Raw genomic sequence first — 26,865 nt, 5'->3', positions numbered from 1 at the left:
CTAGTAAGTGTGAATTCTTCAGCATATTTATTTATCACCTTAAAAAAATAAAGGTAGTATTCTCCATGAAAATAATCCAAAAATTTCTTATTTCAGTATGCCTCTGCATGTATCTGCATTTGTCTGTATGAACACACGTTTGTGTGTGTAGTTCTATAAAACCTGAACCAGTTATACACAATATAAATATATATCACTGCAGTTCTCATACCCAAGTTGGCAATCTAACTGAAGTTTAAGATAATAGCTAAAGCCTTAAATAATTACAAGCTAGCAGAAATTTGTATTGCATTTTTTAACAAAACAAAAACTTGGCTCTCATTAGGATGCCAGATGGATGCCTAGGGTGGCACTTATAATCACTTTTTCAAAAAGGAGAAAATCATGATGAAAAAGAGGATCATCAGATTTACACAAGTGGCAGGTGTTAAAAGTTAACATTTTTTTGTATTTTTCCCATATAAAGTATCTTCTGCTGAACAGGATATGTGATCAGTGAAAGGTTTAGTTTATTATCAAGCTCTATCAGCAATCTATAGAGGCTTGGATCACCTCCAGCTCTGGAGACCTCTAGTCATAATAAAAAATAAAAGATGACAGCACTTGAAAATAAAATACACAACAAAAGTCCTCCCAACATAAGTGAAACATAAGTTTAGTGCTTTTTTGTTTGTTTGCTTTCAGGGAGAAAAAAAGCAGAGGTTTATATTTGATTTCATTCCCTTTGGGAATGAACCCTAAGTCAAATTACTTGATAACTTTCATTCAGAATAGTCCTGATTGTTATGATCTTTTCAATCATCAATAATATTGTCATTTGAATTTTCTTCCATAGATATCAAAGTCGAAATAATTGATTTAGTATCTATAATTTTTGTTTTAATGTTTTTTGCATTTTTATCCACATAACTACTTCATTGCAAAAATTTGCTCTTTGAAGGAAAGAAAGAAAAGCAAACTCACATTTCAGCAGACGAACTACTGAAAAGACCATTTGGTCTGCTCATATTAATGATATATTAGGTTTAGTCATGCAAATCTCGCTCACAAGAGAGAATTTCTCTGGTTGTAAGCCATCCTACTGTTTGAGTATCTTCTGGTTCTCTTTTCAAATGTTAATAATTGATGGCCTTTGGAAAGAGGAATAGAGAAACACGTTTTATTGCATTTTCTCTAAGAACTAACTAATATGTGAATATTAGTTTTGGGTTTTGTTTTTTTTACAAAGTGATGCATACATAGCATCAGACTGCAAATATAGTCAATATTGAGCCATGGTGGTGCAGTGGTTAGAATGCAGTATTTGCAGATTTATTCTGCTCACTTCCAGGACTTCAATCCTGACTGGCTCAAGGTTGACTTAGCCTTCCATCCTTCCAAGGTCAGTAAAATAAGGGCCCAGATTGTTGGGGCTGATTGGGTAAACCACTTAGAGAGGACTGTAAAGCACCATGAAGCAGTAAATAAGTCTAATTGCTATTGATTTTGTAACCAGGTGAGGCAGTCCAAGTTCCAAGAAGCCATCTGATGGCTTAGTGGTACTCATTGACAGGAATTATTTCACTTTGCTGGACACAACATTGTTATGCAGGAAAGTTTCAAAGCATACGGATGCACTACCATGCTTGAGATGGGAGCAGAAACTAAACCATTGTTTATGAAGAGCTGTTCATCACAAAGAATCTGCCAACTTCAACCTCATGCCTGGTTGTTACTCATCATCCCATTTTACTGTTCAATTATTTTGTGTCTGATAGTTGTGTTAAGGTCATATATTAAAAAAAGAAATTTTAATATAGGCTGAATCTCCAGAAAAGGAATTACATATTTTAAACTCTAGTTTCGTTGTCAAAAAAATAATACTAAAGCTTAGAAGGAAAATCAGAACATTAACAGAACTATTAAATGAATAGTAATAATACATGTACTATTCTATTAAAAATGCTGCTTACATCCAAAAAGAGAGAAAAGGTTTTATCATACTTGACAGACAAAGCAACTTTAAAGTCATTTGAAGTCATTACTATTCCACTTTACTATTTGTAGGGAGGCAGACAACTCTGCCCTTAAGTTTTTCAGCAGTCCCTTTCTCCACCTATCATTAAACCAGCTGTTTAAAAAGGTTGCCAAGACAACAGCTTCAAATGTCCTTCCATTAAAATGCCTGATTGTAATTTAATTAATCCTCATAGGCTAGCAATGTGTTGCTAGGCCTGGCATGGTGGCATTTCTTGATTAGAACACATGATTAATTTGAAATTTCTGTATTGTCTTCTTTTCAGAAACAGATAATCCACAGTTCCCATAAAATAGGAAATACTCTTCATCTTCAAATGAAAAAAAAATGCTCTAAATCAACCATAATGCTGTATCCCCCACCCAAAGCGAGAGACTCTCTATAGTTTATACCAACAATGTCAGCTAATCTTCTCTAAGAAGGTGCTATTTTAAAAACGTCATTCCATTATCTAGATCTTATCTGTACATTATTTCAAAAAGAGGTCTTAAATGCATTTCAATGGAAAACTGCTTCATAGTGACTAGTTTTTGAATGAGGTTCTCTGGCAGGTACTTCCATGCATCAGACTCTTTCTTTAGACACTTTCAAATCAAACAGATTTAAATTGCTTGACTTTATAGTTGCTTTCCATATAGCAAAATGCATATTTGTAAAAGAATATCTACATTGATTAAAATGTGTATACGTATGTGTGTATGTATGCATGCATGCATTTGTTTGTTGCCCAAGGAATTCAAGGTAGTGTTTAAATGTGAAGAATGGCAGACAAAGAAATAGAGTGTAGTGGCTAAGCAAAAATTTGAACTTGGTTCAAGTGATTTAGTTTATAAAACACTGGTACAGCTTTTATATAGTATGAATAATGCATAATCTTTTTTATAAATTTCAATAAATAATGCACAATAATGCATAAATATTAGGAGAGAAAAGTGCATAAATCATCTTTATGTACTTGCATAAATAATAATATGTAGGGGAAAATAAATAATATTTTCAAGGACTATCATATACATACTTGGGAGAAACAATGTGTAAATGTAACCTATATAATAAAAAAAACACATCTTATGTTTCAGTCACTTATTGATGAATATGTCCTCTTCCACTTTAGATACTTAGAAGCCCTTTTGATGCACAAAATTCTTAGTTAGGAGCAAGGTTTAGAAAGGTACATAAGAAATTGCTTTAAAAGAAACATTTTCAAAAAGTCTATATGTTAAGAAAAATACATGCAAACTACATTTATTTTAACACATGTGTTATCAAAATGCATGCAGTTATTTTTGTGGATTTATTTTTGTTGAATGTACAAATAAATATCTTTGATTGATAAACATATGAGAAAGTTGACAGATTTATCTATATCCATTTGTAATTAATCAAATATTGGCAGTTCAGAGAATAGAATAGAATAGAATAGAATAGAATAGAATAGAATAGAATAGAATAGAATAGAATAGAATAGAATAGAATAGAATAGAATAGAATAGAATAGAATAGAATAGAATTCTTTATTGGTCAAGTGTTGCTGGAATTTGTCTCCGGTGCATAAGCTCTCAGTGTACATAGAAGTAATAGTGATAATCACATTCATAAACAACATGAAATACATTCATCATAAATCATAAGATGCAACACTTAGTGATAGTCATAGAATACTAGCTAAGCAAACAACATAAATCATACTAGGATACTAAAAACAATATAAATTGTAAGATACAAGCAACAAAGTTATAGTCATAAGATGATAGGTAGGAAAGATGAGGTGTATCATAGTAATATAGGTTTACTAAGTAGTTTGACAGTGTTGTAAAAATTAATTGTTAAGCAGAGTTATGGCGTGGAAGAAAAACTGTCCTTGTGCCTAGTTGTTCTGGTTTGTAATGTCCTATAGTGTCGTCTTGAGGAAAGAAGTTGAAATAGTTTATGTCCAGGATATGAAGGGTCTGTTGATATTTTCACAGAGCTCTTTCTTGCTTGTGCAGTGGAAGGCAGGCTGGTAGCAATTGTTTTTTTCTGCAGTTCTAACTATTCTAAGACAGACATAGACTTCTAACTATTCATTGAAGTCTATGTCTGTCTTGTTTGGTTGCAGATCCAAACCAGACAATTATAGAGGTGCAAATGACAGACTCAATAATTCCTTTGTAGAACTGTATCAGCAGCTCCTTGGGCCGTCTGAGCTTTCTGAGTTGGTGCAGGAAGAACATTCTTTGTTGTGCTGTTTTGATGACATTTTTGATGTTAGGTATCTATTTAAAAACTTGAGATATTATAGAACCTAGAAACTTCAAGATCTCCACTATTGATACTATGTTGTCTAGTATTGAAAGAGGTTGTAGAATAGTAGGGCTTCTCCTAAAATCTACTATTACTTCTACAGTTTTGAGTGTGTTCAGTTCAAGATTGTTCCGGCTGCACCACAAGGCTAGTTTTTCAACCTCGCATCTGTATGTGGATTCGTTGTTGTCTCGAATGAGTCAACACTGATCAAATCACTGTAGGGATCTTATAGTTATATAGAGGGATCTTATAGTTATATAAATTATATTATAACTAAGAATTGCTTTACTAGATGTATTTTAATTAGAGATAGATAGATGATAGATAGATAGGAAGGAAAGAAGGAAGGAAGGAAGGAAGGAAGGAAGGAAGGAAGGAAGGAAGGAAGGAAGGAAGGAAATCTGTACTTTCTATTTTTTCTTTAAGGGAAATTCAACATCACTGTCTGCAAGCATTTACATCCCAGCCAAGGATGTGGGTGACTGCAAACCAGCAGCATACTTAATAATTCCTCTTCACCTTGAAATGAGAAAGGGTAAATATGGAAAGATAGGAATAGTTTTGATTGGGATCAGAAAAAATGAAAAAATGGCAGTATACTTGATCCTAAAAGTAACATAATTACTGTGCAAGAAGAATTAAATTATGTGCATTTAAAATTATCTGAATACTATTATAACAATTTATTGTATCTACTTTAAAAATGTATTCCTAAAAAGCAAACCCCTAACCATTTATTGGTTAAGCTAAACCCACCTATTCTGCCAGATCTTCAGAATTCAGGATAAGATTTATAAGAAAAGGCATGAGTTCTGCAAATGGAAACCCACATAATTGTTTATACTATAAAGAATGGAGGCTATACTCAAATTCAGCTGTGATGCTAAGACTCTCCTGGGATGGAAAAAGCTTGTTTCCTGAATCAGTTCTCATGTGTGTTTGCAAATACAGTTTGAAAGGAGCCTAACAACATAATCTGCAAATCCAAATATCAATCACAGCTCAAAGCATTTAAGACCAGAACAACATTTGCACATGATCAAGTAAAATGCATTCCAGAAATTTCAATGCTTCAAAGGAGATTTGTTTAGCTAATACCCTACAGTGCAGACCACAGGCGTAAACTCAACATTATTTTAAAAGATTAGCAGAACACTACATTGTGTCAAATCTATGTTGCAGAGTAGCACCCCTGGTGATAGTATCTGATTTATTCAGTATGCTAATGCAATACAGAAGCTTCTATTTGCCTTTTATACTGATTCTTCCATTCAACGTTTTACCCACTGCCACAACTGTCATTATAACTAAGCTACAATTGGATGCAACTCCTTCTAGTTCTTCTCTGTAGGCTCTCATTAAAGGGTGCTAAAAACTATTTGTGGGAACTTTCTGTGATTAAATTACCAACCTTTTACATTATGATTCTTCAGTGAGACAGGATCTCATGACAAAGTGTTGATGTCAGGAGGAAAAAAAAAGCTGAATAAGTGCCTGCTTGTACACCAAGCTTCATGGCTTAAAAATTAGAATTTATTCTACGGAAACAGAAACACATTCAGAAAGAAAAAAGATAGTCTCTTGTGTTAGGTTGACATATAGTGGCTTCATATTCAGAAAAATAGCTCTATTGGGGAAGAGGAAAGTCTTGATATAATAAGGGAATAGTAGGAGGCTAAGCCAATCACACAATATCTATCTTTCAAAAACAACATGACAAGGTTTTCTCCTTTAGCTTCTTAGAATGCTCCGTTGCTGAAGTAGCCGAAGGACCACTCGGGACGACAGGCTAGTTCAACAACAGGTTTATTAAGAGCAAGACAAACATAGAATAACTTGTCCGGCTTTTATAGCCGGCAGCTGGTAGCGAGGACCAATCAGCGGTGTTCATTTTGGCGCCCTGTCAGGCAGGGACCAATCCGCGTCGTCTTTTGTTGACAGCTCCGGCTTCCGCGTGTCTTGGTGTTTTGACAGCCGCGAGCTGTCAGCGGTCGCGCCTGCGCTGTACGGTGGGTGCTTTGACAGCTCAGGCTTCTCCGTAGTCCGGCGTTTGACAGCCGCGAGCTGTCAGTGGTGGCGCCTGCGTGGTGCGAGGAACTTTGACAGCTGTCAAAGTTCCCGCGTGTATTTCTGTCAGGCGGTTTTACTTATATATACTAGGCGATGCCTTCTTATTTGTACTGTTAACATATATAATACATTGAATAAAGGAATGTTTACATATATAATACACCCCTTACCCCTCCCCTGGTTCGTTTCTTCTTTCTTGGATGTTTGAACCTGCCCACTGATAGTCTTTTAGGTAGGTGGGTGGTCTTCGATTCCTGGTTGAGCGGCGAAGGGGTGGTGGGTGTTCTGGTTCTGGTTCTTCGTCTTGGTGTTCAGCTTCCTGGTTTGGGATAGGCCGCATTTCCGGTGGGGGTTGTAAGTCGGCACTGGTTGGTTGCTCAGAAGTGTGTGATGGTTGTCTGGGTCTGAGCTGGTCAATATGGCGGCGTATGTTGCCCTGTGCTTGCGTCGCTACAAGGTATGAGATGGGCCCTGTTTGTTTTATTACTGTCCCTTGGACCCACTTGTTTTTATCTGTGTATGAACGTGCCCATATTAATTGACCCGGGTTGAGTTTGCGGCCGGGGTGGGGGTGCTGTTTTTCTTCTGGGGCTGTGTCAGGGTGCAGTCTGTCGAGACGTGTTATTAGCCTCCTCCCCCATCTTAATTCTGCTGGTGATTTGCTAGTTGTAGAGCATGGTGTTGTGTGTTGTGATAAGAGGAACTGGCTGAGTCGCCTTTGCCAGTTTCCTTTAACGAATTTTTTTAAGGCTTCTTTTGTGTATCGTACCATAATTTCAGCCATTCCGTTCGACGATGGGTGGAACGGCGCAGACGTGACCAGCCTAATACAATTCCTCGTAGCGAAGATCTGAAATTCACGAGAGGTGAATTGAGGTCCATTGTCAGAAACTATGGTATCAGGTAGGCCGTGTGTTGCGAATATTTTTCGTAAGGCTTGAATAGTGGCTGTGGACGTTGTTTTCCTAAGGGGTGTGACTTCCAGCCATTTGGAATAGCTGTCCACTACAATTAAGAAACTTTGGCCCTGGATAGGTCCTGCAAAATCTATATGTATACGTGACCAAGGGTTCCTAGTAGTCTCCCATTTATGGATTGGTGCCTGGGGTGGTTCATTCCTGGTCTCCTGACAGGTGTAACACCCACCCACATACTGTTCAATTTGTTTATCTATGCCGGGCCACCACACATAACTTCTGGCCATCGCCTTCATTTTTACAATTCCAGGGTGCCCTTCATGTAAAATGTGCAATGTTTGGTCTATGTTTTTCTCTGGTATGATGACCCTATTTCCCCATAGCAGGCAACCTCTGTGTGTTGAAATCTCATTTTTTCTGTTATAATAAGGTTGGAATTGGGGTTGTGGGTTTTGAGTTGGCCACCCAGTTGTGGCCCATTTGAGGACTCTGGCAAGTATTTTATCTTTTGTTGAATTATTGGCTATAATGTTTGCAGTCAGGGGGCATTCTGGAAGTTGGGAGATTGCTAAAATCCCGCTGGCTGGGGCTGGGTCTGAGTCCCTGGTTTGTATGGGCAGTCTGCTGAGGCAGTCAGCATGGCCCAATTCTTTACCTGGTTTATGTATTAGCTGATAAGAATAGGCTGCTAAAAATGTTGACCATCTTAAAATTCTCGGGGAGAGGATTTGTGGAGTAGTTTTATTCCAAGTAAATATGCCTAGCAGGGGTTTGTGATCTGTAAATATAGTAAATGGTCTTCCATACAGATAATCGTGAAATTTTTTGACCCCTGCCACTATCGCTAGGGCTTCCCTGTCAATTTGTGCATAGTTTGTTTCAGCTTTGGTCAGAGTGCGTGAATAGAAAGCTATGGGTCTTTGTGTACCGTCCTTGAATATGTGACTTAATACCGCCCCGATTCCATAGGGAGAGGCATCGCAAGCGATGCATATTGGGGTGTCTTCCCTGAAAAGGGTGATAGTTGAGCTGTGACAGATAAGCTTTTTTAACGATTGGAAACTGTTCTCATGTTCCTTGGTCCAGGACCAAGTTGTACCTTTGTCTAGGAGCCTATGGAGCGGCTCTGCAATAGTGGCTTTGTGGGGAATGAAGGCATGGTAAAAGTTTAACAGCCCCAAAAAGGATTGAAGCTCTTGCTTATTCCTAGGGCTGGGTGCAGTTTGAATAGCCATTAGTTTTTCAGCGGTGGGGTGGATGCCCTGGCTATCAATTTTATACCCTAGGAATTCTGTAGAAGTGACTCCAATAGAGCACTTCTCCCGCTTAAGTTTGAGACCGGCTTCTCTGAGCCGGCTCAGCACAGCTGACAACCTGTCAGCTAAACTAGCTTCGTTTTCCCCGGCGATGAGAACATCGTCGAAATAGGGGCAGACCCCGGGTATTCCCTTCAGGGTCTTTTCCATGATGCCCTGAAAAATACCCGGGGCTGCAGATATGCCGAATTGTAGCCTCTTTACTTTAAAAGCACCGCGGTGGGTGACAATAGTTTGAGCTTCCGCGGTGTCGTCTGTGACAGGCAGCTGTAAATATGCCTGTGTGAGATCAAGCTTGGCGAAAATGGTGCCAGAGCGGATGGAAGCAAATACGTCCCTTACCGCTGGCACCGGGTAAGCATGGGGGCTGAGGGCTAGGTTGACTGTCGCTTTATAGTCCGCGCACAGTCTCACTTCGCCATTAGGTTTGATTGGGGTGACAATAGGGGTCTCCCAGGTTCCCCCTTCTGTTGGCTCCAGTACCCCTAGTCCCACGAGTCGGTCAAGCTCGTTTTCAATTTTTTCTTTAAGGGCGAAAGGTACCCTCCTAGCTCTTATTTTAATTGGTTGAATTGCTGGATTTAGTTGCAGGGAAATGGGGGAACCTGTATATTTCCCTAAAGTGCCATCGAAAACGTCGGCGTACTTTTCGCAAACTGCTTCTAGGCTAGGTGTTTGAATGGTGTTAACCCCCGTTAAGGCGATGCCTAGTGGAGTGAACCAGTTTAGCCCTATTAAATTGGTACGGTTCCCTGGCGTAACTAAAACCTCCAGGGGACCCTTGAACCCCTTATACTGCACCAGGACCTTGGCTTTCCCTTCCAATGGAATAGGGGTTTTCTGGAAGTCTGCAAGGTGTACCTGAGTTTGTTTCAGGGGGATTTGTCTTCGGCCTTTCTGACAGATTTCCTGATAGGTTGTCAGCGAAATTAATGAGACTGCTGACCCTGAATCTACCTCCATGTGGCAGGGCACCCCCTGAATTCTGACCCAGATCTTAACCTTGGAGCTTATGCTGTTTACCCTGTCAATTGTCTCTACCAGGGGGCCTGGTGGGGTTTCTCTGCTGGCCTGGGCAGCCGGCCTACCTGGGGGGTTTGCCTCCACCTCATTGATGTTGTCCCGGCCCTTGCTGCGGCACACCGGCTTGATGTGGCCAGTCTTCCCGCAGTTGTGGCATTTCGCGTTCCTAAAACGGCAGCTTCCTCGGGCATGGTTGCCCCCGCAGCTGGCACAGGCGGCCCGTTGTTCGTAACGCGGTGGTGGCGGAGGTGGGTTCCTGGATCCGCGGCGGTCCGACGTTTTTCCCCTCCTCGGCTGCCGGTGCTCCATCCTGCGCTGTAGGGCTTCTCCATCGGTGAAGTCTACTGACTCTCCGCTGTCGCTGAAGGTTGCGCTTTCCTGGTAGACGGTCGCGGGGGTCTCTGGGGTCGTGTTCGTCGGCTTCTTCTTGTGGCTGTGTTCATATGCCATGATCTCCCTGGTCAGCTCTGCCAGGTTCATGTCGGGTTTGGACGTCAGTTTCTTCTGTAGCTTCTCGTCCCTCAGACCGATCACCACCTGGTCTCTGATGCGGTCTTCCAGGTCGGGGAAGGAGCAGTTCCGCGCGGCGTGTCTGACCCCGGCAATGAATTCGTTGGCGGGCTCGTCCTGCCGTTGTTTCTTTTGTGCGAATTGCACCCGCCAGTACAGTTCTGAACGCGCTGGCATGTAGTACTTGTTCAGCTGGTCCACCAGGTCAGCGTAGGAGACTTCCGTGATGGGCACTGGGCTGAACAGCCCGACGGCTGCGTCGTACACCGGGGGCCCGCTGATGTACAGCAGAGCGGCGGCCTTTGCTCGGTCGTCAGTGATTTTACTGACGAGGAGAAATCCCTCGACTTGGCCGAGGTGTGATTGCCATCTCTCGGGATGGCGGGTATCAAACTCCCTCACACGGCCGAAGTTTGCCATGTCGTCCGGTCCTGGGTTGCTCCGATGGAAGTTAAAACTTCCGTGACAGCTCTTGCCGGGAACTCTCTTCCTCGGCCGTGACTTCAGCTCCGGAGCGATCCCACCCTCGTCGCCAGTGAAGTAGCCGAAGGACCACTCGGGACGACAGGCTAGTTCAACAACAGGTTTATTAAGAGCAAGACAAACATAGAATAACTTGTCCGGCTTTTATAGCCGGCAGCTGGTAGCGAGGACCAATCAGCGGTGTTCATTTTGGCGCCCTGTCAGGCAGGGACCAATCCGCGTCGTCTTTTGTTGACAGCTCCGGCTTCCGCGTGTCTTGGTGTTTTGACAGCCGCGAGCTGTCAGCGGTCGCGCCTGCGCTGTACGGTGGGTGCTTTGACAGCTCAGGCTTCTCCGTAGTCCGGCGTTTGACAGCCGCGAGCTGTCAGTGGTGGCGCCTGCGTGGTGCGAGGAACTTTGACAGCTGTCAAAGTTCCCGCGTGTATTTCTGTCAGGCGGTTTTACTTATATATACTAGGCGATGCCTTCTTATTTGTACTGTTAACATATATAATACATTGAATAAAGGAATGTTTACATATATAATACAGTTGCCATCTTAACTTTTTTTTTTCCTGGGCATATGAGCACATATTCAAACAGTGCACAAAGAAAATATTTTTTTCCACAACATGGTAGAATGAACAAGAGTACTTCAAGATTAATGAATAAAATATTGTCAACTATGAACTCAGCTTTGCTCTTTTTGTTCACATCTTTTGCTTTTGTGTGTTGTCCGCACTTTTCTCTTTTAAAAATTTTCACTTATTTTCCACTCCCATGTTAAAATGGCCAGACATAAATCAATATTTTCCTTGCAACTAGTTACAGGATACTACACTTAATACAAATAATCATATTAGTTGTCACAATAGACACCTAATCCATAATTAACTCTTGATTATAGATATCCAGCAATATTATTTTCTGAGATTGCCTAAAGGACCTAGGTTTTGTATGTATGGGGGGATATATGTGGCAATACACACTTTGATAAACATGGTGATAATGACCGATCCTTTGTAACATGATACTTTCCCATGCAATTATTTCAAAATTTTTAAAAATAAAACAAAGCAGAGAAATAACTTGAGGAGGCCTACATTTAACTATATAATTAAAACTGTACAACAGCTGAAAGATAAACTACATATATTGATTCTGGATATTGTAGAGTCAAGCCACAATCAGAAAATTCCTTAATTTCTCTCCATTGGTATAAGTAATAATTAAGGCAGGTCTTCTAGAGTTATTTCTTTAATACATCATGTTGGTTGAGACCTTCATTTAAGAGTAACTTGCTTGACTTGTGTATGAAACTTAGTAAAATATGACCAGGTGAGTTTATATAGAGCAGGCATGTCAAACTGCCAGCCTGCGGGCCAGATGCGTCATGCCAAAACTGTGCCCATCCCATTGGTGGCAATGGGGAAAAAGTCCCGATACGTCGTGCAACATCACATGACGTTGCGAGTTTGACATGCCTAATATAGAGCCACCAATAGTACTGACTACAGAGTGGAAGAAGATGGATTTATTGCACTAGCAGGTTCACACTCAGCTTGAGTGGAAATGGTGATCCAATATATGCATTGTGGGGAGAGGGGACTTAGAGTTATATTGATTTACTCTGAGATTTGTCAAATATTCTCCTTTATTTTCTTTCTAGGATAGGTGGGTGGAGGAAGAACTATATACAGTATATTCTGTGCTTCCATATAGCCTCTATTATCATCTTTTTGGCAAGAATTGGGTTCTACTAAGGATTATTCATGAGGAAAGCTTCTAAATCGGGATGCAGGTTTTTTTTAGGGCTGTTGTAGGGATAAAGTTGAGACAGCCTCTTGTAGGCTGCTTGTGCTTTTGGTGGAAAGGCAAATAAATTATTAATAATCTGATATCCAGAAGAATTTTGGGGGACCATGGGAATAGGGAAGTTCTCAACTGGTTGCCTTTGAAAAACACTAATTTCCTCCTGACATTACCATAGACAGTAACAAACTTTTTTTTAAAAAAAATGGGCTGGAGGGTCAAATTTATGATATTAGTATTGGCATGATAAATATTCTCCTGAAAATAATTGAAAAAATTGGAGAGAGAGGCAAGAAAGACAGAAAGAGAGGGAGAGAGAGAAAAAGAGAGAGAAAGAGATATATGCCTATAACTTCTCTTTTTACTACTATCTTATTTCAAAGAGGAAGAAGAAATGGAAAAGGAAGGAGAAATATATGAATAATTAGACTACTGCTTTTTCCTTTCTTGACAGCAGACAGTTCTTAGGCAGATTTGGATGTCATCTAATTTCCTGCTTTTTTATCTAATTCTTATAGACATCATGTTCTAAACATTCAGATCCATTAAAAAATACTATAGTATATAATTCCCTATTTTAACAGTCATTTTTTTTATTTCTTGAAGAAAAAAAATTAAAAATCCACCTCAATCATGCATGGAAGTAAACTTATATTTGTAAAATGTCATGACCTGGCATATGACTAAAACCCACAATGGTGATTTAGATGTAACAATATCAGACTTTTTGATATTTATAACATATAACTACATAGCTTCTGTTTTTCTCTTAGTATTGAAGCAACCACCAAATTTGCTAATATCACTACTACAAAAATTGGAAGCACTAAGCCCCATTAATGGATGCAACCTAACTTCCCTACCTCACCCCTGACGTGATTTAATGATCTGTCTTCTAGGTGGGAAGCTTCCACTTTGAAATTAAAAGTGAAATACTAATCCTATTTAAAATGTTCCCTTTAACATTAATTTCCATGAGGAAATTAATGAGAACACTTTACACACATATTCAATTCACATCAGTGTATTCAATTAACTGAGTTACCTGAAGGGTCCCTCGGCTCAGCATCTTTGTCATATTTTCTCTATTTTAGTCCTGAATTATGAAAGAATAAAATCATTATAGGGAACATCATCTCCTTGTATTGTTGTGAAGGCATCAGGTTCATTTTTTTAAAGGTCACCGATAGGTTGTATGAAAATGGTACTGTGAAAATACATTCTGTGTGAAAAATGTACAACGTGCAACAAAGTTCTCCCTCAAGCAAAGGGAAATCTATGACGAGAGAAGTCACTTTGGAGTGTATTAGTGATTAAAGAGCTATTCATGGCAATTTATCTAAGGAGCAAAGGGCCATTTATATCACTGCTACCTTCACATTTATAGCCCTAACTTCCTTCACTAAGTGAAGAAACTGGAAAAAGGTCACTTTTCAAACTCTACTTAGGAGAAATGTTGATGAAGATTCTCAGCTTCCTCAGCATGTATGGATGTCTGGAAATTGAGTCATGGCCACTGGATTGATTTTCTTGTTGGTTTGTGATGTTTTGCTGCTCATCCAAGCAGCTTCCTTGTTGTTAGCAGTCTACTTAGCATATTTGCTAAACCAGGATCCTGGCTGGGAGAAAATCTCTATTCAGTTCAAGACTGTGAGTCCTCTTGAGATTTCCTTACTCATTACTGATTGGTTAACAAGTGAGACAATGCAGATAGTACTATATTTCCATTATAAATGTTGCTCTATTTTGCTCAGGTATAAGTATTAAATATTAGTCATAATAAAGATGCCAAATATATCCACTTGTTTCTTTAATTGGAATGGAAGATAAATAATCTTCATCATCCTCATACTGATTACGGTGCAGCTTTTCTTATACTATATCATTATATAGGCATGTTTTTTCCTAAATAATAATGATTCATCAAAGGCTTCATATGTATACATTTATGCAATTTAAGAAGCAAGCACTAGATTTTCTAAAGGGATTATCATTTTGTTTATTTAATCAATCTATTAGTTAGATCAATTACAATAGCAACTTAGGTGGCTTTCAAAGCATACATAATTAGAGTTAAAATAACAAGGCAAAATAAATCAAGCAAATAATAAAACTGCTATAACCCACATCAAGGAAACAACAATTGCCACCTTTATTTTGTTGTTTCTTGTGTTAGCCCTCCCCGAGTACTAATGAAATAACAAAGATTTCTGTTGATATGTAGAACACTTTAAAAAAAAGCAGTTACACAATTAAATCAGGGTGGGGAACTGAATTCTGACTTATAATCTATTTTTATGGATGCCTGCAAATACTGTAGTGGTGCATAACCAAGATGTAACCGGTTAAAGTATTGGACTTGAGCCAAGGAAATTCAGCCACTGGGTCACTTTGGGCCAAAATAATTTTCTCTTAGTTCAACTTCACAGAGAAGCTGTGGGAAGTTAAAATAAGAAAGATATCTTGCAATGCTGCTTAGAAGAAAGTCAGTGCACCTAAATATAATTCATTAATTAAATTTGATTACAAATCAAATTTGTACAATAGAACAGAAAAAATAAACAGTAGCAATGACTATATAAACAAAACAATTTTTAACTGATGACAAAACAATTGCAATATTGGCATCAGTTGGACTTTTATGAGGACAGAGACTAAGAAATTCCTTCAAGCAATGCATTTCCTCTTTCAGTGGAGAACAATGCCATTAGGAATAGGCTGCACACTCAATTCCTACCCACAGGGCCCCTGTCTTACCAAGATTCAACTTGAATTTATTGAATTTCACCCAGCTCATTACTAACCCCTCACACTAGTCGAGTGCCTGGGCTAGCTCATCTGCTTCAGATGACAAGAGAAATGAATTTCTTCACCTTATTGATGGCACCTCACTCCAAATTCTCTGATGACCTCACCTAGTGCCATCACACACAGATGTAAAAGCATAGGTAGGTGCTGCATCTCAGATGTTATGTGGCTGAGCAAAATTCTCCCAATGTCACTTTCTGAGTCTAAAAGCTATTCACACTAGTGATTTATAGCATCATCCAGCCACTCCTGTAGCGATATAAAGCCTGTCCACATTAGTGATATATCACCGCAGCAATGACTGGCTAATGCTATAAATTGCTAGCGTGGATAGCCTCTGACCCTGTAGGCAGAGTGGAATCACTGTATCACCATGTCTGACATCCAACCCAAAGAATCAATCCAGTAAGATACCATGCAGGATGACATCAAAAGCTGCAAGGAGATGAAGCAGAAACACAGAATTGTGCTGTTTTTCTTTCTGTAGAGCAAAGTTAGATGCAATTAATTATTTATCTTATTAGGAAGCAAACTAGCGTGGTTTTTTATTCTAATTAAAAATCATATACTAAATAAATAGGTTATAGAACTAATTTGGGAGCCCTATACAGTACTGGCATGGTAACATCTAATTCTACAAAAAGCTTCCCAAAGCCAGAGTGATAGGTAATCATGAATATTAAAGAGCAATTTGGGACTGCAATCTACAGCAGAGAATTGAACTGGGACTGCAAATCCAGCTTGACATCTCAGCCTTTTCCTTACACTGCTGGACATAAAATAAACAAAGCAGTAAACCAGCATGAAGACAGCTGAGCTTCTCTGCTCTGCTATTCAGGCCTGGTCATTACTGACATACCTTCCTTACTTATTTGTTAGATTTAAGTCAAATCTTTCTTTTAGGACCTCAAAGGAAAAAAAATGTTGATCCCTCTATCACGTTTGTTTTTAAAATAATAATATTGTCTGATAACTCCTATGTGAGATCAATATACGCAAACATATCCTTGTTGGAAGAAAACACAAACATGCTTTGTGAATCATGCACTACCCTTAAAGGAACAGTAGTCCTGGACTAAGTACAAAGAAAGCTGAAAATCCATTCTAAGAAACTTTAGAACTAGCTTAAAGAGATAGTAAAGGGAGAACTACAGCGGAATCAGTGCTGGAAGCAAGGGAAAAATTGAGCCACAAGGTTTATTTTTATACATCTTTATGACACACATTATTTATAGATTCAAGACTTTTGTAAGTTCAACACTCATGTCAAGATATACAGCTGTGCATTTTTTTGCCTGAATTATACACAAGCTCACAAATCCAAATTTATTGCTTTTAAAATAATAACAAAAAAGAAACAAAAGAACAAAAAACACAAAGATATATACATTATAAAAATGCTTGGGAAGCACTTAAAAATATGTGAAAAAATCACAAAAATAAACTAAAATGGACACTATACTATACTGTTACAACAATAAATAGTTTACTATTATCTGTATATAATTATTATATATATTATAATAGTCAAACTATATATGTACATACGCATACACACACACACACACACACACACACACACACATATATATATATATATATACACACACATATATACATATATATATATATACATATACATATATACATATATACATATATACATATATACATATATATATATGTATATATATAACATTGTTCAAGTGTCTATATATACTGTTGGAAGAGAACTTGGAGGTCGTCTAGTTCAACTGCCATTGCAGACAAATGGCAGTCGAGTCTCTTTTTTGGCATCAATATGACCTTATCATCCTCTTTTATCTTGCCTTACTTAGTTGAAATTGTCCAAATCCTGAAAGGTAATGTACCTTTTTTCTTTTTCAATAATAACACTTTGTCTTTTAGTTTAAATAGAATGTGATTCAGTTTTACTTTACCTAAATTTATCTTTCTATAACAAAGCTAGTATAAAGACACAAATTGAATGTAGCTCAGATCTAATGGTCTTCTCATTTTTCTTGTCCCCCCACCCACTTCTTCTAATTCAACAACTATTTCAGGAGGATGCAAACAAGATATAGTCCCATATTTTTAATTTATTACCTTGAGAAAGTTTACTGAAAACAAAGCCAGAGGTTCAGTAAGTTCATTCTTTTAAAAGCTTTCTTTTAATTTGAAAAACTGTCAGACTACACCATGTCATATTTCAGCTTGCAGAAGAAGTTTAATAATGTGCCACCTTCATGCAAATGAGCTCCTAATTAATTAAATACTATTCATCTAGGGACAGATTCATTTGAATAAAATTTGGGGAGTTGGGTTGACAAGATTTTATCAAGATCTGATATTTTATTTTCCCCATGAGTCTGTTGTTCACAGAACTGCTTTTTCTCAGTCTGATGCTTTGGGACATTCTGGGATATACGGTAGCTCTCACTTTCTGCAACCCCAAGGAAAATATATGCAAGATGACATATGACTAAAGACAAGATATAATGGATTGACTACAAGTGATAAGAGCTTGATTCAGTTCTTTCATTTCATATTTTGACAATCATTTAATTTGCCTTTACAAAATAGCAGAGGCAATACAATACAGTACAACAATTTTGAAATTAATCATGGTTCAAAGTATATGCATAGAAAAATATTGGTTGCATTGATAAATTCAACCAAGCCAAGCAACAAACACTCATTGGGTTTATATAACACACTGAGATATAAGCATCAGTTTAAGACATTGGAAGGGCTAAGTAACTTCATTAACTAACCTCAGGAAGGATGCTGATGAGAATGAAAACCTGTGTTTGGATCACTCGGTAGCATGATTCAAAAGAAAATAATGAAACTAACAGAAATTTGCAAAAAGAAAGAGGGCAGATAGGAATCCAAATTGATAGTTATTATTGATCTAATCATATGGAGTTTTGCTAGTTCTGTACACTTCCTTGAAGATTCCAAACACAGTATCTGCATTTTTGGATAAATCATTTCCAGTTATCTCAACTCAATTTAGAGAATTTGTTATAGAGAAATTTGGAACTTTGAAACTGGAACAAGCTTTATGGTGAAAATACTATGTTTATCCCTACCTCAGATGGTCTTAGCATAAAACAGTTTATGGATTTTTGATAAACTTTGTATATATGTAGTATCTGCAAATATTATACAAAGAACCACAGAAAGGCATCATTTTACATGCAGATTCCCAGTTTTAAACCAGAAAGTCTGTACAGAAAGGCTTTCAAGTATTGCCCAGTCATGCTTTCCCAAGCCTATTGACATGAAAAATATTCTGACCTTCAGTCAGTGTCATTTTTTAATCCCAGAAGATCATGATTCACAATAACAGGTTTCACAGCTGAGAAGACAGCAATACATCCTGAACTAACTCAGTTTGGTTGAATGGTTAGGCAACATGGAATAAATCACTGTTCTCTGTACTGTTTGATAAAAGATCATGTATGAATTCTTTGCTTGAGCCATTTCATGTCCATAGGACATTATAGCCAAGTTAGCATCTACCATCAAAATCTAATTTGGCAGCAAGGTATTTTCTTATTAAAAATGTTTTCTCCCATACCCAAAACTTTCCTGGCAAGATGCAACCAAGAATTATGATGTACAATACTACTATTATATCTTGATGCTGGGATTTCATATATTTCTACAAATCTGTAAGACACCTAGATCTCATTGCTTTGCAACCTATAAGGTAAGTATATTATTATTGTTGGTCACATAGGCAACCAGATGTTTAGATTGGATTTGACATTTTTATTCACTTTTATTCAGGAATAAACAGATGTTGTTGTTTGATGGTATTACAGGTATTGTTGTAGGATGTAGGTATTCTAAGTAAAGTTGCCTTTTGATAGTGCTTTTGTCAATTCTGATGATGGTGATTTTGTCAATGCTGATGATTATTATTAGATTCAATCACTAGAGAACTGTTTGAAATGTTAAAATCAAATGTCTTATTTGCTTCTTGAAAAGAATGCAAGTGGTAATTGCTAATGCAGCCAGACCTCCTGTTGTGAAGGATCTAAATTAAAAGGTAGCAGCTGGAAATGTTATTAATATAATTATAAATAATATTTGCTCAGAGGTTTTCTGTAATTGATCATTACCTTAAGTTGAACACCCTATCTGAAAAATCTCTTGGTGAATTAGTAGAAACCTTTCACACTATTTTGTCTATTCTTATCCTGCATCAGACTTATAAAGGATATGTCACATATCTCCTGGGAATTTATTTAATTCAAAGACTAAAGGAACTGTAATATATACAGTTTTGCATGACCTAAAGTTCTTCTGCAAGCAAATCAGAACAAATAGAATCATGACATTGTCTGCTGAAGAACATCAAGCTAGCCTCAGGAACTTGGCTTTGCTGAAGGAGCTTTTTGTTTTCTATTCTAAAGATGGATGTTTTTTTTTTGCTGTAGACAAAGCTAGATATAGCTCTTTCAAACATATAACATAATTGCATTCAAGTTAAACAAGATGCTTTAACTCGTTTCCCGACGTGGCCGACGTGGGCACTGGAAGGAAAACTCCATCTTCCACATCCGATTTCACACCGCTGGGGGACCCTGGAAAGGGTCAAAAGTCACCTTGTAGGGGTGACAAGCAAGGAGGGGACCCCTGCTTGATCACAGGAGGGCGGTAGCCCTTCTACTTGATCCAGGGCAGCCCTCCAAACTGGCGGACGAAAGACCAGCCATAGAAATATGGCCCGTCACTAGGCTGCAGACACAAGGCACCTATAAAGCACTGCAGATGAGACTGGGTGAGATCTGAACCTCTCTTCAATCCTAATTATTTTTTTCACCTGCATAAGCTGCCCAAAGTATTTTTCCCCCTGTGGAGAGAGGAAAGGGAAATTCTATCCCACCTTCTAAAAACAGTGGCAACTGACTCTCCAGGGGAGTTTAAAACGCTGAAAGAATAACCTGATTCTAACTGGATTTCTATCTTTTTAGAATTTGAGGACTAAAAGATTTCTTATTCTCTTATTGTAAAGCTTTTAATTTAACATACCACTAAAAGAACATGGATGAGGTTCAGGAACAGATTCTCTTTATGTTGAAAGCAATTTATGAAACTATTCTTACAGCTTCTGATGAAATAAGAAGCTACAGAAAAGAATAAGATTTCAGCCTAGATATACGAACCAAAACTTTGATTACAACTAAAGAATCAACTACACAGAATATAATAGAAGGAGTGGAACAATCAAATACTATGATAGATGATTCAACTGATCAACAAACACAGTTAACAGAAAACTCAGAAAAGGGACTTACAAAGACTTTCTATATAAACCAGAAGATACCTGAGGGTCAAGAAGAAGAACAGTTCAAAGGGAAGATAAACGTTTCAGGACAACTACGTTGAGATGGAAAAATAGAGAAACAATTTGTTAGTCCTTCCAAAGAAATGGTGACTGGATGGCCTCCTTTATCTCAAATAATATAGATAATAACAGAGGGAGAACTGTTTGATGAATTAAAAGCACGGATATGGAAGAAAGCTAGAATATGGCTGAAGAAAATTGGGTTTTTGACTTATTAGTAAGGATTAAAATAGAATGTATTCAAATAGATAAGATGTGAACTTTGAATACTAGATTTGGTTATGAACTGAGATAAAGAAAACTATGATCATTTAAAACTTGGAAGTATAAATATTAAATGTTAAATTTGAATATTGATTTGTTTATAAAGGTTGAATGTAAAGGTAATTAAGATATATATAAGCTAAAAATCTATTGATAAATGAAATAAACATGTTTTTACTTAGCTGATATAATAAGAACTTTACTAGCTTAAATAGAGATAGACATTAAGAGAAAAAGAGAGGAAGTATTTGATGTTGAAACAAGAGAAATTTTGGTTACTAAATTTAAGACATTTGAAAATTAGTAGAAAATAATGTTATACTGTATTATTAATTAGATGATATAAGATGATGAGAAATAGAATATATTCAAATAGATAAGATGTGTATCCTGAATATTAGACTTTGTGATGAATTGTGATAAAGGGAACTTTGGTTACTTAAAACTTGGAAATTATAAATATTAAATGTTAAATTTGAATATTAATTGGAAACTAAAAATTGGGAAAAACTAATTAGGACATTGATTATCTATAAAGACTGAACTTTAAAATAACCAGGATATGTATAAGCTAAAAAATAATTATAAATGTAAGAATATTATTTTTATTTAATTGATATAAGAAGAATTGTATTAGTTTAAACATGAGATAGTAAATACTAAGGGGAAAAGAGAGGAAATATTTAATGTGATAGTTTGAGACTTATATAAAGATACTTGTATGTCATTGAATTAAAAAGCCATGTTGCTTTTTAAATACTTAAATGTAAAATTAGAAAATCAATAAAACAATTGTAAAAAAAAAAGAAATTAGCTCAGGCATCCTCTCTCCAATTGCATTTTACATCAAGCCTCCAACTGCAACTTGATGATAAAGAATTTCAGTGGTGGCAACAAGTCTATTGTATTACCACTTTTGCAAATAGTAATAGCAGCAGCAGAAAAAAATATTTAGGTATAGTATATTAACAAGGAATATGACATAGAGAGTTGAAGACTTGAAATGTACACAAAATAGCACATTATTTTGGGAGATTAGGCATGATACTTTTCATCTCTCAACGGAGTACAGAATAACAGAGTTGAAAGGGACCTTGGAGGTCTTCTGGTCCAACTCCCTGCTCAAGCAGGAGACCAGTTACCATTTTGGACAAATGGCTGTCATATCTTTTCTTAAAAACCTCCAGTGATGGAATACCTACAACTTCTGGGGGAAAGCACTTCCATTGAATAATTGTTCTCACTGACAGGTAATTTTTGCTTAATTCTAAGTTGTATCTCTCTTTGTCTTTGTTTGTCTTGCTCTCATGTGCTTTGTGGAAGAGGTTGATCCCTTGCTCTCCATGACAGCCCGTCAAATATTAGAAGACTGTTATCATAACCCTAACCCTCTAGTACTAGAAAAAGAGTGGTGGCTCATGTGGTTAGGATGATGGTATGATGACTGAAGGCTCATGTTCGAGACTCTGTGGGATAAGGAGAGCTCCTGTCATTTGCTCTGGCTCCTGCCTACCCAGCAATTCAAAAGCAGGTGACTGTGAGTAGATGGGTAGCACTTTAATGGACAGCTTAACAGGGACATAAAAGGACCCTCCAACTGGGTGTCCTGTGGACAATAGTTATATCACTAGCTAATCCTTTCCACATGAAAGCACTTTGGGACTCCCAACATTACTGTAGTGCCCCCAGTACTTATCTTCATTAGATTAGACATTCCCAGTTCTTACGAGCATTCCTCATATGGTTTATCTTTAAGTAGCCCAACATCTTACATGTTCATGAAAGCAATTGTTTTCTGTAATATTGCAGAACTATATTTTTCAACCTCAGCAATTTTAAGAAATATGGACTTCAACTCTCAAAATTCTCTAGCATCTCAGTTGCTGAGGTTGAACAACATTGTTGTGAAATCTTAGTTAAAATCCTGTTCAAGATTTTCTAGATAACAGAGAACTGAAACGCTGGGGATATGAAGAGAAGATGCTTTCAATATCACATGTCAGCAACTCGTTAAATCAAGTGTGTTGGGATTACTCTGCAACTGTGGAAGATAGGTAAATGATCTTGGGAGAAAGTGCAGCTATTTTAAGGGATTTTCAAGGTGTGTCACCCAATAGGCTGCGTCCACCCTGGCCACACCCACCTGGCCCCCTGAAGGCAACTGCAATGCTGATGTGGCCCTCAATGAAATTGTGTTTGACACCCCTGGTGTACAGCATCTCTAAATCTATCAGCAAAATTGTTCTTGTGGTTTTACCTTCTTCCTGCTTTCTTCCCCCTTAGAAATATTTTTTTTCAGATTCTCTTCTATTTTCTTATTCTTAGTATAAACCTAATTACTATAGTCTGATCCTGCCTAAAAGGCCAAATTCACAATCAAGGTATGTTTTCATGTAATCAAATGCAGAAGACAACAATCTTGTATTTAAGTGTAATAATAGCACCAGGAATTTCATGAGTGCACTTGTCTGCTTTTCTACCTAGAACACAGGAAAGGAGTATTATTGGTAATATGACTACCTCACTGATCAACTAAGTGGGTAAACATGAACTGTCTCCATATAACCTTCTGATTGTTATTTTCATTCTATTTTTCATGTAATTAAACAGAAATCTCTAATCCAACATAATTACCTGCCTCTTTGCCAACATTAGGCAGAAATGCACTGTTTTTAATAGTGTTTCATATACAGCTAGCTAGGAAATAAAAGTGTGCAGTTCAAGAATTTAACAAGAAACAACTATTTGTTCTGTGCTGTTTTCTGCTATCTTTATATGTTGTTTTTTCCCCAAATTAACACTGAATGGTTTCTCAAGTATAATAGGCTGAAATCTCACAAAGTATTACTGTCTATTATTTCTCTTATCCAGGCAAAAAGACTGCAGTTTGTTTCCTTTGTAGAAGCAAATATGTAAATAAACCTGGTAGACCAAGCTTACTGTAAGTGAAATGTTTTCGGATGGGCAACTCTGCACTTCAAACTTTGCAAATTAACTTTTTCACACAGCAGTTTTCTCAGGCCAAACTTTTTCCCTTGAAACATATCTGTCTACAGCTGGATCAAGAATTTACACTTATGTCTGTGCATAAAAATGGCCTGATTCCCAGAGTATCGTAGCTTAAGCTGCCCTGATTGATTTTAGAGGAGAAAGTGACAGATGCACAAGACTTTAGAGAATGTAGCCATTTTAACTGGAAGCCCAGCTGTGAATTCCAGAATTCCAAGGGGCTTTTTTTTGTTTTGTTTTGCTTTTATTAATAAGATACAGGTTTGAAAAATGTCACACTGAATGAAAAGAAAATGTAATTACATCATTGTATTGCCATGCCATCACATATACATTTCTATGTTGTAAAGAGTACAAACAAAACAAGAGGGGAAAAAAACAGTGGGACACATTTTATAGGGTTAAACAAAGCATGTCAGCTAACTACAGTGCATAATAAGAAGGCTCCTTATAATTTCTTTTATAGCTTATACTGATAATATATTATATATAGAGATGAGAAAAGGAAATTTAATGTGAAGTGTTCTATAAATCAGACTTCTGGGGAAAAAAACACCTCTACTCCATCTGTCATAATTTATATTCAGGAGCCCATACAATTCTAAAAATTATTGGACTGGAATGGATTTTATGATCATTTTGTTTCCTGCTCTAAACAGTCTCATCCATATTTAACACCTGCAAGCAGCTTATTTTGCTTCATATAGATTAGAATGTGTCACAATGTAGCAATTGAGACGTAATAGAACTTAATCCTGTACAATTTTAAATGGCTGATTTAACAGGATATCTCTTCAATGGGTAACATTTTAAAATAATAATTATAGATTGGTGAAGAACTCCAGATCTTCTGCCTCTTTCTGCTGTGGAAAACATACCAATGCAGTGCATTGCCATTTATTTATTTTAAAAGACTTACATAGTAACCTATATTACCACACAAACTGGTGGGTGTATGTGTGTGCGTGTGTGCATGCGCACAAAACAGTAAAAGCAATGAAACTTCCAAGGTATAAATCCATAATCAATAAAAAATACTACAAAAACTCATGAAGCTCCTATTCATCTATAAACCATCTTGCTGGGCACCAGCACCAGTGATGAAATCCTCTTTAAAGTAATAGAGGAACAAAAATCCCTGGAAAGTTCAATATACATATTTCAAAGATTTTCTTTGGCTGTTGGTACATGTACGTACAGGCATCCAGTCATATACTTTGCTAACATTTCAGTGGAATCTTTCTGTTCACAAATACACATCTGCAAACTTTCAGGGGATGCATTTGAAGCAGCCACAACACTCATTTCAGGACTTTGAGGAAGGGTGCTTTGTTTTTGCTAACACCTTCATAAAGGATTGTCTATTTACCATTGTTGCCTCTTACAACTTTTACTAGTCATGCCATTGCTGCATTGTAATGCAACTGAAAAAAACTCCCAAGTATTCAACAATTACATTATTCAAATGTGTTCAAATTACAACTTGCAGTATTCTCAACCAGCATGAGAAAAATCAAACCATAAGAGCAGAACAGAAATGGGGAAAAAACATTATGTAAACCGAAAGGGACGTACATGCCAATTATGTGGTTGCAAAATATACCAGTGAAGCTAGACATTAGGAGTAAAAGAATTTTTAGCTGTCACTTACACTATATATATATGTACATATATGTACATATGTACATATATCATCGCCCCTCTCGTTGTTGCTCTCCTTGCCTGCTTTGGCCGTGTCTGGATACACATTGCTATAGGATGGTCCCCCAATGCCTCCTGTCCTATATTGTTAGGAAACCCAATTAAGGAATACGGGGAGGAAAATACCCCTGAATATTCAAACAAATCAGTCTAATTTGAACTACAGTAATATATAAATAATGAGACTTATTTAGCTTTTTTACACTTTTCTAAATTCTGTGATATGTTCTTTGTTCAAAATTAAATACAAATATGCATATTAAAATGTGAAAAAATGACATTTTATGCATTAAAAAACAGACATGTGGAAATTGAATGAGTGAAACTGAACAAATGGAAAATTCATAGGGAAAGGCTGAGTTGCCTTAAAATCAGGAATAAGGGCTTTTGCCCCACCCTTTCCCCCAACCCTAACTAGCAACATTCACAGACACCCCACCTAGAAGGACACTTGTTTCAATACCTCTATAGAGTTCCCCACCGCTTGGGAAAAGCCTAGGTTGGGCAAATCAATATCATCAATCTGTTCCCAAAATGTCTTCAGCCATCCAAAAATTATGCAGTTATCAACCCATGACAGCTTTCAAAGGTGGCTTGCAAATACAACTTTAGGACAAGATATGGTGTTGCCAAAACAACTCTCAAAGAAGAATAATTTGAAAGCAGTAATAGGGCTTTGAACTGGTCTTTTCACAGACCCATATAATATCATGGGGGAAGTGATGACATAGATTTTGAATCTCTTCCAATGTCATCAGATGGTATCCCTGTGGGAAGTGGAGTAGAATCCTGTTAAATTTGCTGCTTCACCTTAATATTCAAATTCCTTTTCCCTAAATACACTGTGTCTAAATTAATCTCAGTGACCCATTCTTTTATATGCAAAAAAATCTCAAATATACTCCTTTTGCAATTTTTCTCTTAATACTGATTTCTGGCCCTTTCTGAAAACTGGTCTGTTCAAATGAAAAAAAGTCTTTATTTTAGATAGGTCCACATTCAAGCTTATGGGCCTAAAAAAAAATCTCTTGAAAGTGACCATTCAGTTTCTCTTTATTACCAATCCAGAACTTGTTCTATACCAAAGTGGATAATAATAAGAAATTGTAAAAAAATACTTTTTTCCCATAGAAATTTGACTTACAGAAAGCAAAATACCAGCTGATACCCATCACTGCACAAGATGAGCTAGTCTTCCACCTCTACGTTCATATTTCTCACACTTGGGAAGCAGCAAGAAATAAGACATTGATTATAGCCTTCTGGCTTGATGACAGAACTTCAATAATAGTAGTGTTAGCTTGCAAC

At 37.2% G+C, this 26,865-nt stretch overlaps 1 protein-coding gene across 1 annotated transcript in view; it reads right to left on the bottom strand.

Annotated features, from left to right (window-relative positions):
- PLXNA2 (plexin A2) overlaps positions 1-26,865 on the bottom strand; it is a gene marked incomplete at both ends in the record, with an annotated part of 410,248 nt that overhangs the window by 269,267 nt on the left and 114,116 nt on the right. The gene's annotated exons all lie outside the window — the stretch shown is intronic.

Source organism: Vipera ursinii, assembly GCF_947247035.1.
Source record: "Vipera ursinii genome assembly, chromosome: 3".
Taxonomy (NCBI): domain Eukaryota; kingdom Metazoa; phylum Chordata; class Lepidosauria; order Squamata; family Viperidae; genus Vipera; species Vipera ursinii.
Note: the sequence above shows the minus strand (reverse complement) of the source record. Positions and strands in the feature narration are given on the sequence as shown.